General features: G+C 33.7%; 1 long non-coding RNA gene across 1 annotated transcript; it reads right to left on the bottom strand.

The window, feature by feature from the left end:
• Window positions 1–625: 625 nt before the first annotated feature.
• On the bottom strand, window positions 626–3,416 carry LOC140058099 (uncharacterized). Its single transcript, XR_011846993.1, has 4 exons — window positions 3,385–3,416; window positions 1,887–2,087; window positions 1,562–1,663; window positions 626–863 (listed from the first exon to the last, which is right to left on the bottom strand). It is a non-coding gene; the product is annotated as an uncharacterized lncRNA (long non-coding RNA).
• Window positions 3,417–18,883: the final 15,467 nt, after the last annotated feature.

An 18,883-nucleotide genomic window follows, 5' to 3' on the forward strand; every position in this document is an offset into this window, starting at 1 on the left:
AATACTTTTTAAAATGAAATGACACAAAAAACCTTTGAGTATGACAATGTCTTCATTTGGATATGACACTCGATTATTGATGACGTCTGCCAAAAACGAAGCATCTGGGGTATCACTTGAATCAACCATTGGAGTGATATCTAACAGATCTTGGAAATTTGCATATGCCAATACTTCATCTAATCTCCCTAATCTTGCTTTAATCATACTGTGTCTCCCTATAATGTAATGTCATAAAGATAATTTTAACATTTTCTTCAACAGATCATTACATGAATTAAAAAGGAAGGAAAATCATTAATTGTGAAAGAAAGAAATAGAAAATGTGTAGAGAAAGAGAAGAAGAAGAAGAAAAATCAAAGACTAGTTTATTGTCCTGGAGCGACAGACTGCCAAATAGAGACATAAAGAGTATGATTGTCAAAAAGGAACTGAATGAATGAGTGATCAAGAAGGAATGTTCAAAAGTTGAAGTGATTATCAAAACTCGTTTACCATACACAGAATGAAGGTATCGAAAATGAAAAATAAGGAACATAATCAATTATTATGTTATATAATATTGTAAATTAAAAGAACCACTTACACAAGTGTTGTACCGATGTTACAGTGTGAAATATGCCGTGTCCTTGGTTAGACACCAGAACATCAAACGCATCTATGTGATCTAGCCTCTTGTTAGTAATCATCAGAACATTTTCATCTATTCTTACGGGACAATTATAAATAATTGTAGAATTCGCACCAACGTTTATTAATTTAACTCTTTCGTCAATTTTATTCTTCCTTTCTGGGTCAGCATAGTTGGGGTTCACAATATTAGATGGGCATTTATCTGGAATCCAAACATTACATCCGTCCGGCTAAATCAAATATAAAATATTCAGGTTTAGAACAAAAAATTATAAGTTTAAATCATGCTATAGAATGATGCTAAATATCACGAGAACAGATAGAATGCCAAATGCTTCTATCTATCTATGACCTAACTAAGACAAGACCACTCGTTGAAAATATTAGATCCCGCCAATTGAAGTTCCGCGCTTCGAATGCCTGATGACGAACCATGCAAAGGGTACGCTCTGTATGTTCCTCAACATGGAAAAAGAAACCAGGAAGGCAGAGAACCAACTTTCTGAGATACATCCAACAGCTTTTAGGGGATGAAGAAGGAATGATTACCTCTGATAAGCTATCAGATTAATTTAGCCAAGGACTGTTGTAGCTGGAGAAAGCTTGTAGTCGCCTGCTCCGCAGCCGACTGATGATGATGGATGAAATCGGTAGATTATAAAGGGTGAAATGTGCTGTGATGAATTAGACATAACTAGGACACATTATTTATTCTAAATGTATGCAAAAAAGTAATAGTGCATTGAATTCGTTAATTAGACAAGTAACAAAACATTGAAAAGAACGCTTTCTGGTTCTTATAAGGGATAATGTCAAAATTAGACTGCTGCTGTTACTGCAGTAAGTTTATGAGGCATTAACTAGAATAAACGTGATCCCCAAAAAGCGTCCTAAATAATTGCATAAACCTAATGTAAATTATACTCACTGTATTAGTAAAACATTGCTTCAAATCCAGACAACTCTGGCATGATCCTGTTTTAGCACTTAATCTTGTAAAGTTGCAGTGTGTTCGTTCACAATCTAATGTCTAAGTTGATTTTTGAGATTATGAATAGATGATGATGTTAAACAATAAATTATATGCTTCGGTTATAAATAGGCCTATTTATTTATTGTGTAGTTTCCATAAGGCTTTCAACATCGTAAAGTAATTTTTGAAACTCGACGAATTGAATTGTATAGAATGTGTATAGTTTTATAACAATCTGAATGTGAAGTAAACGTTTTAAACAAAAAATAAAAAAATCTACCTCGATATTGCTGGAGCATGTCCCGGTGCAAAAACAATAGTTGTGAAACCATGCATGACAGGTAACTGCGTCATCGGGCCCTGTGCTTGTACCCGGCAGACAGGTACGAGTTGAATCAAACCAACCACATCCTTCAACCTTTGCACATGACTTACAATCTTTGAACCTGATACAGTAACTAGTTCAAGTACATCTTGATCCCTTTAAAAGAAAATTATATCATAATCATAGGCTAACAACTGTCATAGTAATTTTGTAGTAAGTCTGCTGCTTGGAATATATTATACACATGATTGTACAGTATGGAAGTATAAAAGTAGTCCTCACTATATTTTCGTCATGCTCCACGTACTATCATATTTATCATCTAGACTACCAAATATTCAAAACAGAAAGCTTAAAGCCCCATTCCCTACGTTTTTTAGATCTAATTTAAGATCACAAACTATATTTAATGTAAAAATAATACTATATGGTCCTATTGTGATAACTTTTTTCGTCTTTAAACGGTTAAAAATGTGAAAAATAAGTCGATTCTAATAATTATAGCGGCCCGCTATAAATTAATCCCAAAATGCATTGCGCGCGGATTGATATTTTTGTTTTTCACCTGTAATTCGCCCACTTTTCGATCGATCGTGAGGCCAAAACAAATGGGAGACTCCTAACTTTTCAGTGAAAATACCGGGTTTTCCCGAATTTGTATCAACGGAGTCTGGCAAAAATAGAAAGACAATTAATGCAGCAACTATACAACGTCAGGCTAGGTATATAGCTCGCGTACGATGTTCGTACGTTACCGATGTTTACCAGCTAGGCCTACAAAACTAAGCCTAGCTAGGCTAGGCCTAAGACCGTCCACGAGAGGTCGATCGCCGCGAGCTACTTAGGTAGTGCATTGTTTCTCACTTTTTATCATAATTTACCATAAAACCAGCCACTCCTACATCTGGCTGGGCATATGCTAATTACATTAACTGTAATTAAGCTTTAACAATAATTATAATTTATATACATAAACAATAAAATAATAATAAAAATAAAATAATAATAATAAAAATCTTGAAAGGTACTTCCACGATGTGCTCGTGTCTCTCCGCCCGCCCGGTGGCGTTGCCTGATGCGGTGGTACTTGGTTGGTCTACTAGCTAGGCCTAGTAGGAGGCTTGGGTGTCTGTTTAAGCGCCGAAGAACATCACATAATACATGGAAGATGTAATAGGAGCATGAAGAAGAATGAAAGATAATAATTAATATATTTACGCAACATTTGTAAATAAAATCAACAGTTAACATGTATTAAATGCACCGTAAAATATATAGCCTTTACTAGGCCTAGCTAGGGCCTAGGCCCTAGCTAGGCTAGGCCTAGCTAGCTAGCTAGATGTGTCAAGCCAAATGACAATACATAAATAAAGTCGATGATTCCGAACCAAATGCCCAAATAATTCTACAGTGAATATAAAACATAAGTTTAGAAAATAAATAACATCCTTACCATGCCATTCCATCAAAAGGCTAGTTTTGACGATTGCTTTTTAAGATGATCATCTCTCAGTTCTCCTATATGCTTTAACATACCTCTCGCTGTGTTTGTTTACCAATTGTATACCCACTAAAAGGTCAAACTGACGGTGACCTCGCGAGCACAAAACACGTGTCTGTTATAATCGTTTTTTGTAATGCTTTTGAACACTGCCCTCTACAGTCGGGGATACAAAATATGGTTTACCGTACGGAAACGGATTTAGGTCTCAATAAGTTTTTATACACTACAGTATTATCACATATTAATTACAACTTCCTCTGTGTTAATATATTTACATTTTAACTAATTATTTAATTATCATTATTTTTTCTTCTCTCTTTCGTGTGGTTGTTCCACTTTTATTTCAACTAACAACATGGCATTTCCATTGTGCTGTTCATATAACATATCTGCTGATAACTTTTAACATATTTGCGCTGTATAATCTTATTATTATTATTATTAGTATAGTCCAGTCCCTAAGGGGAAATGATGTTACCATAGGCCCTGTTCAGACCCATGGCGTTAGACCGTTTTAGCGTACAACGTTACTAGCAAGGTCACGTTACAAACCGCAGAGAAAAAAACGAGGTGTTCAGACCCATAGCGTACGATTATCGTTACAACGGAAGTACGTCATTCTGGTTGTTTCTAGTTGAATATTCATGTGCTCTTACCCATGTGTTTTCATCATTATTTCCACTGTATGTAGGCCTAGATCTCAGCCCTACAATTATGACAAAATTTGCCGTAAATAAAACATACCTCAGCATTTATTTAAGAAAAATATAGTAAATCCAAATTTCTGTTTCTATTGTTTTTATTTTGTAGTAAAAAACATTTTCCTCAGGCTCTTGTGTTACGAAAATAAAGCAGGCCTCATAATGAGGAAGAAAAAAATGATTGTGATTAGTCTATCCAGTCCAGTCAAAGATATATATTCTTTGGTCCAGTCGGTTGAAAATAACCCTTAACTTGCTAATAAAAGGGACACAGCTCCCCTTGTTTGTTTACTGAATTTTTTAGGAGTTAGTGGGTTTTCAGCATTAAACTTGTCCAGTCTAGTCTGCCTTGTAGGAATGAGTGACTTGATGTCCCACGCTAGTTTTTAGCTTGAATGAAATGCGTGAATGGCTCTAGGCCTAGCTAGGCCTAAAAGCGGTTGGGATCGTAGTCCCTATGTTTAAATACAAGGTGCATGTATTTATGTCATTTGTTAGAAAACATAATGGTAATCAGTTGATAGTAGTTTGTAGCCTTTGTAACAGTTGTATTTGTAGTGTAGTTAGGCCTTATTTATTCTGGCCTTTTTGTTATTGAAATCCATCTCACACATTGACACAGTAATCAAAAACCAAAATCAGAGACCGACTAGAAGTAAATAAACCAATATATAAGGCTTTATACAGTAGGACCATCTTATACAGTTTGTCAATCAACTAAAATAAAAAGGAAATGAATATCACCAAATCTTTGATTTAGAGATTATCAGAAAGCATTTGACTCAATAAAACAGGCATTACCATATATTAAAGGGAAATATTATACCTCAACAAATATTGATTACGATCGTTCAAAGAGAAGTTAAGAAAGATTAGTAAGACAAGGCAACACTTACGATCTTCACTGCATTGGAAGAGGTGTTTAATCAAAGAGCTAATCTAAAAAATAGAGTAAATATCACTTTAAAGACAAAATAAACAGTTAATTTAACCAAAATCACATTGACTTCCAGCCTATTTTTTGCTTTGAATTACAGTTTTTTTGGGTATGCACTATATCATGTTTTTTTCAATCCAATTTTTGGTGAAACTATTATGTGTGACATTAAAATTGCATATTCAACAAAAATATTTGTCAAAATTACTTTTGTCAGGGGGAAAATAAGTATATCTTTAATAGCATGTGATATTATTAGCAAATATTTCAAATGTAGTTTTAAAACTTTCCCATTACAAACAATTGCCATAATTCTGATAACATTACAATACACCCATCCTCTGGGACTTATTTTCAAATGTAGCTAAAAACTTTCCAGTACAATTCCGGCCATTTTGATGTGTATAGATGCATGCAGTAGCATTGGAAAAGCGAGAGAGGGGGAGGTGGTTGGGGTGATGGAGAGACACATATTTTTTACATGTTTGTCTACACTATAAACTAGTTTAACAAAAAAGGTGTGATGTGCCCAAATATGGTAGTGATATGTCATTCATCGTGTCCATATATGGGCACATCACATTTTTTTGTCGCATAAAAATGTTATAGTGTAGACAGAGTTTAACATTTGTGTAACATTTATCAAAAATATGTGTCTCTCCATCCACCCCAACCCCCTCCCCTCTCTCGATCTCTTTTTATAGATTATTAATTGCTAAATATATGCAAAACGATGGGTCATAGCTCAAAATGACATTTCCAATTGAATTCTGACAAAATATTTTGTTAGAGCAAATATAAATGTGTATATTCTAAACAATTTGACACCAAACTGAACTTTTTAGGACAAATAGTTACCGAGATATTGACATATTCAAACATTAGAGGTCAAGGGTCAAAAAAGCTTAATTTATGGTAATTTTTTGAAAAAAAGTTTCTATTAGACTAAATATTAGATTTATTTTCTTAACATTTTGAGCCCATTCTCAAATCTCTGAGATTGCGTGTTATTGAGATATTAGGCAATCAAGGTCAAAGGTCAAACTGAAAAATAAAGCCTTTGCGGCCATTTTTGTACAATTTTTTTCATTATAGCGAATATAAATATATATCTTCCAAGCATTTTGAAAAAAAATAAAGGTAAAATGTCCATGCGTTGTCAAGATATGGCGATTTTTAGTTATATAATAGAAAAATATAAAAATTGAGGTCATAGGTCAGAGGTCAAATCAGATTTCCAGTAACTTTGTTTTGGCATCTCCACACTATACTCTACCAAACTGCTATACTGAAAAATTTGTATCCAGTCTGGTAACATCCCACCCATTTTTCTCCCCTTATAGTCCATGGGATTTAGCAAAAAAATGACCCTTTTCTCACACAAATTGCAAGAAAAGATTTTTTTGATGAAATTTGTTCTTTAGACCCTACTGAACACATTTATCAACGTTAGGACATTTTTCGACAACGGGAAGTAGCCTAATTTGCATAATGGAAGTGCTATTTCTAACATTATTGACCTTTGACCTTGAATTCTCATATCTCAGCAACCACTAATCGGAGATATACAAATTAGGGCTTAAATTGTTCAGAAACTACACATTTATATTTAGTCTAATGGCATGTTTTGGCAAAAAATTGCGGATTCTAACATTATTGACCTTTGACCTTGATTTATCATATCTTAGCAACCACTAATCTTAGAGACACACAATATGGCTCAAACTGTTCAGAAACTACATATTTATATTAAGTCTAATGGCATGTTTTTGCAAAAAATGGCCGATTCTAACATTATTGACCTTTGAACTTTGCACTACATAAAATCGCATAACTTTGAAAATATTGTACATATGAAATTATTTTTAGTGTCAAATTATTCAAAACATACATGTTTCTATAGAGTCGAATGACACATTATGTCCAATAATGACCTATTGTATGGTTATTAACATTTGAACTATATTTGAAAAGGATTTTTAAACCCGGAATCTTCTTCATGTAGGCATTCATTAGAACATGTGATTTGGCACTACCTGTTTAGAATATGGTGGTAATTTAAAGTGCATAAAACCAGTTGATTTAAATTAAATTTAAAAACTGAAAATATTCACTTAAAAAAAAAATATTAGACTATATATACTAGACTTGCTCCAAGTCTGTATTGTTTTTTTTAATAATTTATTTGTTTTTATTTCGACCGCGATTTTTGTCTGAAAATACAAACTCAAGTAATACACGTATGAAACGCCATATGTGCAAAAATGTTTATATTTTTACTAATATTAAGAAAAAAACTCCGTCTGGAGCCCAGACTATATATATACATACATTATAGGTTTGGATTATTAATACATTTTTAATTAGGTCTTACATCTTACTCAGGAGAAAGTTGGTGTTGACACTATTAACAGAGCCAACAAAAATGTAGTTTTTTTTATGATATATTGTACATACTTTAAATAGGCCATGCCATTTTGCAGGTTTATTAACGTTTTTTTCAAGTTAGTAATTTATTTTTTTATCAAATTAAATTGCCATTAAATGGCATATTCAAAAAATCAAATTTCTAAAGATTATTTAGTTTATATTTTGCTAAGGATAGCATTACTCTTGAGGGCATTCTTTTAGGTTGAAACATAGTCTTATTAAGAAGGCATTTTTTACTAATAGACGCATTGTTGACAACTGGAATTTTAAAAGATCGATATTAATGCAACATATTTAGTTTAGTTTAATTAATTGGCTATCGAGACTCATAATTAGGCTGACCAACACTTGCAATATTTTCACCGTATACAGTAAAAACCTCAGTTTCTTATGGAATTTATTTATTTATTTCAATAACCATATACAGTACGACTACTAGTGGTGTATAGTTTTTAAGCTTTTATAACTTGTTTTTGTACTTTTTTTACGTGAATGTATTGTGTATGTACCATGTTTCTATGTGGTTTAATTTTTACCATTTTTTAACCATCAATTTTAATGCTTTTAATATAAATATCTTGTAATTCAGCTTCAGCTGCGAAAACGATAAGAAATAAAATAAACAAACGTGTAAACTTGTAGGCAGTTTGTGGATGAATGCAATAGTTTATGCTTATAAATTTAATGTACCATGGCCTACTTTAAACTAAACATAATAAGTCAACGTTGCAACTCTTACATTTTAGAGTGCCAAATCACATGTTCTAATGGATGTCCACATGAAGAAGATTCCGGGTTTAAAGACTTTTCAAATATAGTTCAAATGTTAATAACCATACAATAGGCCATTATTGGACATAATGTGTCATTGGACTCTATAGAAACATGTATGTTCTGAACAATTTGACACTAAAAATAATTTCATATGTACAATATTTTCAAAGTTATGCGATTTTATGTAGTGCAAAGTTCAAAGGTCAATAATGTTAGAATCGGCCATTTTTTGCAAAAACGTGCCATTAGACTAAATATAAATATGTAGTTTTTGAACAGTTTGAGCCATATTGTGTGTCTCTCAAATTAGTGGTTGCTAAGATATGATAAATCAAGGTCAAAGGTCAATAATGTTAGAATCCGCCATTTTTTGCAAAAACATGCCATTAGACTGGATATAAATGTGTAGTTTCTGAACAATTTAAGCCCTAATTTGTATATCTCCGATTAAGGGTTGCTGAGATATGATAAATCAAGGTCAAAGGTCAATAATGTTAGAAATAGCACTTCCATTTATTTTTGGAAAAACTTTTTCATTAAAGTGAATATAAAAACATATATTCTAACGATTTTGACACCATAATTAAGTATCTGTGACTAGCGGTTTCCAAGATACAGAGTACGTTATTAAAAATGGCGGCCATTTTTAATTATGCAAATTAGGCTACTTCCTGTTGTCGAAAAATGTCCTAACGTTGATATGTGTTCAGTAGGGTCTAAAGAACACATTTCATCAAAAAAACCTTTTCTTGCAATTTGTGTGAGTTAAAAGTCTAAATCCCATTGACTATTAGGGACTGAACTAGTATTGTTATGTCACTAATAGTAGTCCGGTGGCAGGAGGGGGGAATCACCACCCGAAAGGGGACAAATTGCCATCCAACTTTTCTAGACTAGAATTTTCCGTAGATTACGAATATGGAAGGTAATCGATCAGGATAGGAAGCGTTTTCGAGATACAAGGGGTCAAAATTCAAAATTGACCAATATAAAAACATGCTATATCTCTGGAAATTCTGGACGTAGTGAGATAATTTTGGTGTCAAATTGTTCACAATGTATATGTTTATATTAGCTCTAACAGAACTTTCTTTGAAAAATAGACCGGAAACCCCATTTTTAGAAATGTTGACCTTTGACCTCTTTTTGCTATATCTAGGTAACGGCAGGTCGGAGAGAATTAAAAATAGGAGCAAATTGTTCCCAAGATATACATTTATATTCAGTATAACAGAGGATGTTGCTTGAAAATGACCGGAAGTGTGGTTATTAACCTGACATAATTGAAAAAGGTTAAAAACATAAATTAATAAATATTTGTCGTAAGGAGTCAATTTTGGTGTTAAATTGTTCACAATATATATGTTTATACTTGTCATAATGCAACATTTTTTTCAAAAAGTGACTGAAACACCTATTTTTCTGTAATTTTAACCTTTCACCTGTTTTTCTCATCTAAATAACGACATGGCATAGAGATTTCTAACGGCAAATTGTTTATAATAGATATTTTTATTCAATCTAATAGATTATACTGTTTGAAAAATACAAGTGTGATTATTGCCTTGAAATCCTGTACATAAGAGCCTATCGGGGCGGATTTAATTCAAAGAGGTGTGGAAGGGGAATAATACTATTACTATACAGTACAATGTCTTTCTTTTGAGCAATTTCAATCAGGTATCCATGTATCTCCAATAAACGGAATGTACGGCTCATAGAGAATTAATTCAGAAGTTACCCTTGGTCCATTTTGGCAAATCCATATGGGTTCCTTTTAAAAGGATTGAGGGTGCACAGACAGGCTTTTCCCATGGCTTAATATTGGAACCTACAGTTTTAGTTACCCGATATATTTCTAACACAGTAACTTATGTAGCCAAATGCATTGATCCGATACAGGAGCAAAATGTAGAACTGAACATACAGTCTAGCAGAGAACCACAGAATGGTCTAAATAGATGACCTGCTGTTGTTTCATTTTAGCCAAAATCCAAATCGGTTCCTTAAGGATCGAGAGTTCACAGGCAGCTTTATTCCATGTGCCTGTCTATATAAACCCACATTGTCACCCCTTATATTTCCATTATGAGGCTTAATGTCCATGGATTACCGGCCCTTGGGTTAATTTGGGCAAATCTATAAGTGTTCCTTAAGGATCGAGAGTGCAAGGCAGCTTTATTTCATGGGGCCCCTCCTGTCTATTATGAACCCACAGTGTCACCCCTTATATGTCCATTATGGGGCTTAATGTCCATCCATGGAGGACCGGCCTTTGGGGGTTAATTTGGGTAAATCTATAAGTATTCCTTAAGGATCGAGAGTCCACAGGCAGCTTTATTCCATGTGCCTGTCTATATAAACCCACAGTGTCACCCATTATATTTCCATTATGGGGCTTAATGTCCATCCATGGAGGACCGGCCCTTGGGTTAATTTGGGCAAATCCATAAGTGTTCCTTAAGGATCGAGAGTGCACAGGCAGCTTTATTTCATGGTTCTGCCTGTCTATATAAACCCACAGTGTCACCTATTATATTTCCATTATTGGGGTTAATGTCCATGGAGGACAGGCCCTTGGGTTAATTTGGGCAAATCCATACATTTTTCTTAAGGATCGAGAGTGCACAGGCAGCTTAATTCATGGGCCGCGCCTGTCTATATGAACTCACAGTGTCACCCCTTATATTTCCATTATGGTGCTTAATGTCCATCCATGGAGAACGACCGGCCCTTTGGTTAATTTCGGCAAATCCATAAATGTTATTTAAAGATTGAGGGTGCACATTTAGTTTTATTCCATAGTTCATCTATGAACTATTTACCCCATACTAATTTCTAATACAGGGCCTTATGTAGCACACCACATAGAGATCCCAAAAGGGTCCTTAGGGGGTTCATTCGGGCAAATCCATATGGGTTATCTTAGAATCCTTTGTGTACAGGAAACTCTTTTCTGTATGGGCCAAACTATATAAAAATTGTGGTCTGTCTGTGTAGTGAGTTGTGGATTGAGTTTGGCCACCTGGATCTATGCCTATGCCCTATCCTGTACGAATTGGTATTCTCTGGTTCTGATGAATAGTAGTTTATTTTCCAAAACTTCACTGATCAAATAACGTGATTACATTTATGAACATCGATCTCATAGTTTGAATAACTTTGCATTATTTAGTTTATCATTTATTCAAATTTTGACCTTTGACCCATGTCAACTTGTGTAATGATAAATGTGCTCTTTTGATTGTGTATGATTGATAGATGAACAGAATGATAAAGCATAACATTTTGTCTTACATGTTAGTTTTTATTTGGTTTTAAATGCAAATTGTGTGATTGGTCAATATTGACATTTGACCTTTAATTGCAAAGTATTTGTTTATAAGGCGACTGAATAACACCATACAATACCTATAACCATACAAATGTATTAAAAGACCAAATTGAACTTTAATAAATTGGTTATAATACATATGTATATAATACATTGTTATAATTGGTATATTTTGAACTTTGACCCCTTATCTCTTCCTATTCGCTTCCTATCCTGATCGAAGTCTGATTTGATTAAATACAGTATTATAATGAAATAACATAACTTTACTAATCAAATAATTTGATTACTTGTAAAACCATCAATATCATAGTTTGGACAACTTTGCATTTATTTGTTAACTAATACGCGTATTAAAATGTTGACCTTTGACCTTATGTCAACTGATGAAATTGACCTTATGTCAACTGGTGAAATGATGTATTCGCTCTTTTACATTGCGTATGATTGATTAACAGTATGAGAAAATATCCAATTTTTATTAAATATTAGTTTTTATTTGGTTTTATAGGTACGTTCTATGATTGGTCAATATTGACATTTGACCCTTAATCACAAAGGATTTTTTTTTCATAAGGTGATTGAATAGACACTTATAATCATAAAAATGTGATAAAAGACCAAATTGTGCTTCAATAAATTTCTTATAATACATATACATAATACATTGTTGTAATTGGTAAATTTTGAACTTTGACCCCTTATATCTCGAAAACGCTTCCTATCCTGATCGATTACCTTCCATATTCGTAATCTACGGAAAATTCTGGTCTAGAAAAGTTGGATGGCAATTTGTCCCCTTTCGGGTGGTGATATCCCCCCTCCTGCCACCGGACTACTATATGGAATAAGGGGAAAATGCGTAGTCAAAAACATGGCCTTAAGGGGAAATTGTACTTAAGGGGAAATATAACTTTCCCCTTAACGTTTGCAGTGTCAATATACTGGCCAAATTCGGACAGTTTGGAACTAGAAACTCAGAAATTTGGCAGAATTTATTAAAATCTCCTAAATAAAGGATAATTCAGGTGTTTTTATTTCCTATATGAATTTTTATGTATAAAAGAAAATTGTTTTGTTATTAATTGTCGTTTTCGAAAAAACACGACCTTAAGTAGAATATGTATTTCAGCCAAATTCTAACAAAATTGGGATTATATCTTCATTATCTCCTAGCTAAAACAATTCACATATTATATTCTACCGCTGTTATGAATTTCATATTAATTGGTGCATTTTTCTTGATTTTCCAAAAAAACCGACCGTGATTTTGCCCGTTTAAAATCGAAAATTGCTTTTCGTGATTTTCACAAACATTATTTTTGACGCAAGCGCACTTCTTCTCGAAACAAAGGAACGTCGCCCGCCAGCGATTTTTTTTCCCGTACGAGAGTTCCTCCATCGGTTCGTTTCGGACTCAATCGACTCTTCGGTAAGCCACCGATGCTCACTGATGCGTGACAGCAACCACAAGCATAGTGGCCAAATCTGGAATAATTATGCCGTCTGGAATAATTTTGACCCATATTGCATCTGGCATTTATGCTAGGCATAATTTTAGGAAATCTGGCATAATCTGGCATAATTTGAAAAACGCAAACATACAACATATTCACCATGATTTAGCATATTATCTGGCATAATTGCGAAAAAATCTGGCATAATTTGTACACAATCTAGCATAATTTGGCTGAAAACCCGAAGAGCTTTTTTTTTTTTTTTTTTTTTTTTTTGGCTTCCCACCTTTGTGCATGGTACATAAAACATACACATAAACCGCCCTCTTATTCACTGTTTTGGTGCACTTTTAGCCTTAATTGTGTCTGGCATAATCTGGCATAATTTTGTGCTGCCACCTAGCATAATTTCATTTCGCTCGCTGGCCACACTGACCACTGAGCAGCTTTTTTGCACGAGTGACAGAGGCCTAATACTATACTCACTGTAAATATAATAATAAAAATTAATAGTACTACTGCCTCATTGTAATAATAATAATTATTTTAATGTTATAATACTGTATAGGCAGCCACAAACCAATGTATGTACCATCAGATTCACAAACAGTAACACAAAGCACTCCAGCACTTATTTTGTTTGTCGTCACAAGCAAGGCCTAGCCATGGAGGTTTTATACCTATATAAGTGCATCTCGGAGCTTTTAGCAGGAATCTGGCCATTTGTAGCTGTAATTTTTCTAAATTGTAAATATCGCTTTTTGAATTACAGTGCCATACACCACATGCATAGTTAATCGAGGGAAGTGCAATTGTTTTCCATAGGATATTCCCGAAATAGACCCTATTGAAATTATCAAGATTTCCTATTATACCTTTAATATATGCGATTAAACGATTTCCTTTTTGTATAACATGTTGGTAGTGACCATGCTCTTTTTGATTTGCACAAATTATTACACCTAGATATTTAGAATTGTTTACCTCAGTTATAAATTCATCTCCAATTTTCCATTTTTTATCACGATTGACACGTTTCCCAGTAACCATTACATTAGATTTGTCATAATTGAAGCTTAACTTCCACTCTTTTGCATATTTCCCTGCAATATCCAGCATTTTTAACATTTCAAATTCATTATTAGCTAGCAAAACAACATCATCAGCCCAAAAGAGGCCACCCATCCATGAACCATTCATTCTAACTCCTAAATCATTACTACGGAGCATTTTAACAAATTCATTTAAGATACAAAATAATATTGGGGATAAAACGCATCCCTGTTTTACACCCTTATTTACATTAAATTGATCTGTAAGATCATTCCCCATTCTAACCTTTGCTTTGACATTACTATACAAACACTTAATGATTCGCCAAACTTTTCCTCTTATTCCGACATCCCACGCTGGTTTTAATAGGCCTTCCCGCCACACACTGTCAAAAGCTTTTCGGTAGTCCAGGAAGGCTAGATATGTATTTTTCCCTTCTTTTGTTCGACATGTTAGAATACTTTTAAGGGTAAAAATATGATCTTCACATCTATGTTGTGATCTAAAGCCTTCCTGGACTTCCGAGAGCAGATCTTCTTTTTCAATGAAACTAGAGATATGCATAGAAATAACTCTGTTAAATATTTTTGATATACATGAAGTTAGTGAAATACCTGTATAGTTGTTTAAATCTGCTTTGTCCCCTTTTTTAAAGATTGGAACAATTATACTCAAGTTCCATTCACTTGGGATCTTTTCAATTTGAATTAATTTGTTAAATAACTGCATTAGAGACATTACAATTGCATTACCACCATTTTTAAGAAGTTCGTTCGTAATATTGTCAACTCCTGGTGCTTTATTATTTTTTGCAGCCAACAATGCTTCTCGTATTATCTGTAGATCCATTATTATATCTGTTAACAGGTTTTGATTATCATTGTTATTGTCATGAGTATTGTAAGATCTATTGTACAATTCATTAACTTCTCTGTTTATTAGATAGGAAAAGCAATCTTTATCTGTGTTAGGCTCACCAAGATTTTCCCAGTATTTTTTAGCATTGTCCAAAATTTCTTTTTTGTCTGTAATAATTTCCCCTGAATCTAAAGATTTAATACAAGTGATACCTGATTTGTGTTTTCCATCAGCACTTTTTAAGATATTCCAGAAGTCCCTGCAGGAAGGCCCCCCTTTATTTGCAATTTCAACCGATTTATTAACTCTACTCTCTATAATTTTCCTAGCAATTACATTTTTTACGTAGATTCTTTTTTCCTGGTACGTTTGCCATAATGTTTCATTGTGGTTTTTATTCGAACCAGTTTTAGTACTGTATCTATGTTCTCTTGCAGCTTTTCTTCTCTCCAAAATTGCGGATTTTATTTCATTATCAAACCAATGTTTTTGTTTTTTGTTTATTTGTTTAGTTCCTATGCCTTTCTTTGCTGCGTCTATTACAATTTTCTTCCAAGAATCCCACAGAATATCTACGTCATTAAATTTTTTAATGTCCCAATTTGCAAAAGCTTCTTGGAGATTTTGCTGATAATTTGAGTAGTCCTGTAAGTTTTTTATGTTCCATATATGGTTTTTTGTTTCATTGTTTCTAATTTTAGATTGGCTCATATTGGGTTCTAGTTCTAATAATAATGTATTGTGGTCACTTCCTGTGCCAAGTTTTCTATCTTCATCTATAATAAATTTAGCAACATAACTAATAATATTTCTTGAACACAACATGTAATCGATTGTACTTTTCTGATAACCCCTACACCAAGTTATTGTACCCTCACAAAATATAGTACAATTCAAGATTGTCATATTTGAATCATCTCTGAAATTTAGTAAACCTTTTCCATTGTTATTAACATCAGGGTCACCATTAGGTATATTATGACCAATGTGACCATTGAAATCGCCCATTATTATAATGGATGAGTCACTGTCTTTGTTTTCTAGTTGAATAACTTCTGATAAAAGCTGGTTATATAATTCATTAGACTTATCAGTATCAGCCCCATCTACTGGGAAATAAACAACAGAGATAAATAAAGTACCACAATCATTGAATTTAACTTTAACCCATAGCCTTTCAAAATCGTCATCTTTACACTTAAATACATCATCGTCTAAAATAATAATATTATTTGAAATGAAGGCTCCTATTCCCCCACCTCCCTTATTTTTTCTGTTTTTACCTATCCATTTATAACCACTTATATTCATATAAGAATCATTTTTTAGAAAGGTTTCTGCAATTCCAAAAACTTCTATATTATTTTGTACAATAATATCTGATATTTTCTTAATTTTAGCTTTTGTTAAGTGATTAACATTGTTAAAAGCTAATTTAATGTTATCATTACGTATATTAGTATTACTATTTTGGAATTTTTTCTTACCACCTCGTCTATTTCGTTTTCTCTTAGGTGTGTTTTTTTCTTGTACTCTTAAGCTTTGTGTCTCTAAATAAGTGGTTTCACTCGGTATAAAGTCTCTGCTGTTGCAATTAAATTCGTCGCTAAGAGGGTAGAAATTGTTTGCTGAGAGTAAAGCATTGTTGCTTGCAATGTCCTATTGGTTATGATTATTGAGCTGGTCCTGTCTGAATGAATTTTCTAGGCGTCCTTTTCTGTTGGTATTATTAGCATTTGTGTAGCCAAATTTCTTGGGATGGTTTCCATAATCATGTGATGTGGTGTTTGAATATGATCTGGTTCTCCAACCTCTGTATGGTCCACTTCTCAATTGATCTTGTCTTTGGTAGTTTGTTGCATATTGCCTTGGTTGCTGTCTTCGTACAAATGGTTTTATGATCATATGTCTCTCATTTAAGTTCCTAAGAAGGCATTTTGTACCAGATTTGGAAAGGTGCAAACCACTTCCGTTGAGGTGCGATTGTAAAACTGTACCATTCTTCAGGAAAAATGTTTCATCGTTATCAACTAGACTACAGCAGTTGTTGTTAGCTATCTCTTTAATTTTTGCATTCATCAAAGCAATCCTAGGTAAATGATCATCGCTGTCAGTTCTCGGGCACACTGTAGAAAGCACAATCTTTGTTGTTGGAGCTTTAAGTTTTACCTCTCTTGACATTTCTTCATAGTTGACAAGACCTTCTTCCAAATCATTATCGGATGTACAATTGTTTGTACCAACATGGATGAGGATCGAGCTAAAATCTTCTGGTTTACTGAGTTGTTGTTTTACATCCTTAACTTTCCCTCCACGTATGCAGTTCACTTTTGAGTTACTAAGGCCTCTTTCGCTTATGTCCTTTGTAATAGAGTCACCTATTATACAGCTTGGTTTGTCATCAGTAGTTCTCAGTTCTTGAGAGTTATTGGGCATAGAGCTTGTATTACTTTTATTGAGCTGCATCTCTAAAATCACAGACTTTTGCTCATCTACTAGCTTTGTTAAGGAGGCAACATCATCTACTAGTTTGTTCAGCATATCTAGTTGTAACTTGTTCTGTTTTTCAAGTTCCAAGACATTCCTTGGTAGGTAACAACATGATAAACAGATCCACGACTTGGATGTAGAATTTGGGTTAATGTCTACACACACTCTATGATATGTTTCTTTACACAGTAGGCATTCTGTTGACTTTCCATTACTTTCATCAAAGTTTAACTTGCAGTTATCAATACACTTAATCTTTCTGTTGGTGATTGGTTGCGGTTGTGAACGACTTTTACTACTACTAGGGCTGGAGTCAGATTGCGATTTCCGAGGGCTCACGTTTTTCTTAGCACTACCCATTATTCAAGTTATAAAGAATATTTGTTTGGTGGGCAAATTGAGTTCTTTTGTTTAAGAACAATAGAATAACAGCACAGGAAGTATCAGTGCACTAGTTGTTTATTCAAGTAGCTTGGGCCTAGACAACTTTGGTCAAAGAGCTGGAATGTGCCCCACTTAGTAGCTTGTATGGTATTGTTTGGCCTAGGAAGATCGACAAATTAGATCTTCAAAAAAAGTTATCATAACAAACCTGGTTATCAATGAAATCCTCAAGTAATGTTACCATGTAATTAAAGATGATGCTGGCATGAAAAAATCATCACATAATCTGGTTATGATACAAAAATTGAAAATTTTAGGCAGACGTCTGTTCCCCACATGTTCACTAACCTAGCCAATTCCCGAGGTATGACCTTAAATATCTTTAATATGCTATTGGGTTCTTAATGTAATTACTATGTAGGCCTAGTATTTATTAATTAATGTCAATCAAAACTTGTATTAGTGTAGATTTATTTTACTATTGTGAGAGCCTGTGTGAAAGCATAGTCAATAGAAAGTAAGTACTTTCTATTGACTATGGTGAAAGTAAGCTCGCGGTTTGTAAATGTAAATTGTATTATGTTGTCACGCATCAGTGAGCTGACTTTACCGAATACCGAAGACTAACTTAAATTATCGACACAATAGTAGACAAATACAAACAAACAGAACCGGATGTTACTACTGTGGTGAAAGGAACCATCAGATGAAAGACTGTAAACATGGTAAACCAGTACAATGTCACGGATGCTTCGAATTTGGACATAAGAACTATCAATGTCGAGTTCCATAGGAAACAGGCAATGAAGTAAACGCCGATCCTGAACCAACCAGGAGAAACCTGCGGGGTAATGTAATACGTCTTTTAATCATGACAATATATACGATTTCTTAATTGACGAATGTAATAACAATACCTGTATAAATGAGATAACAATTAACAAAAATAGCAAAGATATCGCTAGTATCAATAGTGTAAATCCTGATCCTATGTTAAACTACGTGCCTCCAAATAAGATTAATCATAAAC

Source organism: Antedon mediterranea, chromosome 9 (genome assembly GCF_964355755.1).
Source record: "Antedon mediterranea chromosome 9, ecAntMedi1.1, whole genome shotgun sequence".
In the NCBI taxonomy this organism is placed as follows: domain Eukaryota; kingdom Metazoa; phylum Echinodermata; class Crinoidea; order Comatulida; family Antedonidae; genus Antedon; species Antedon mediterranea.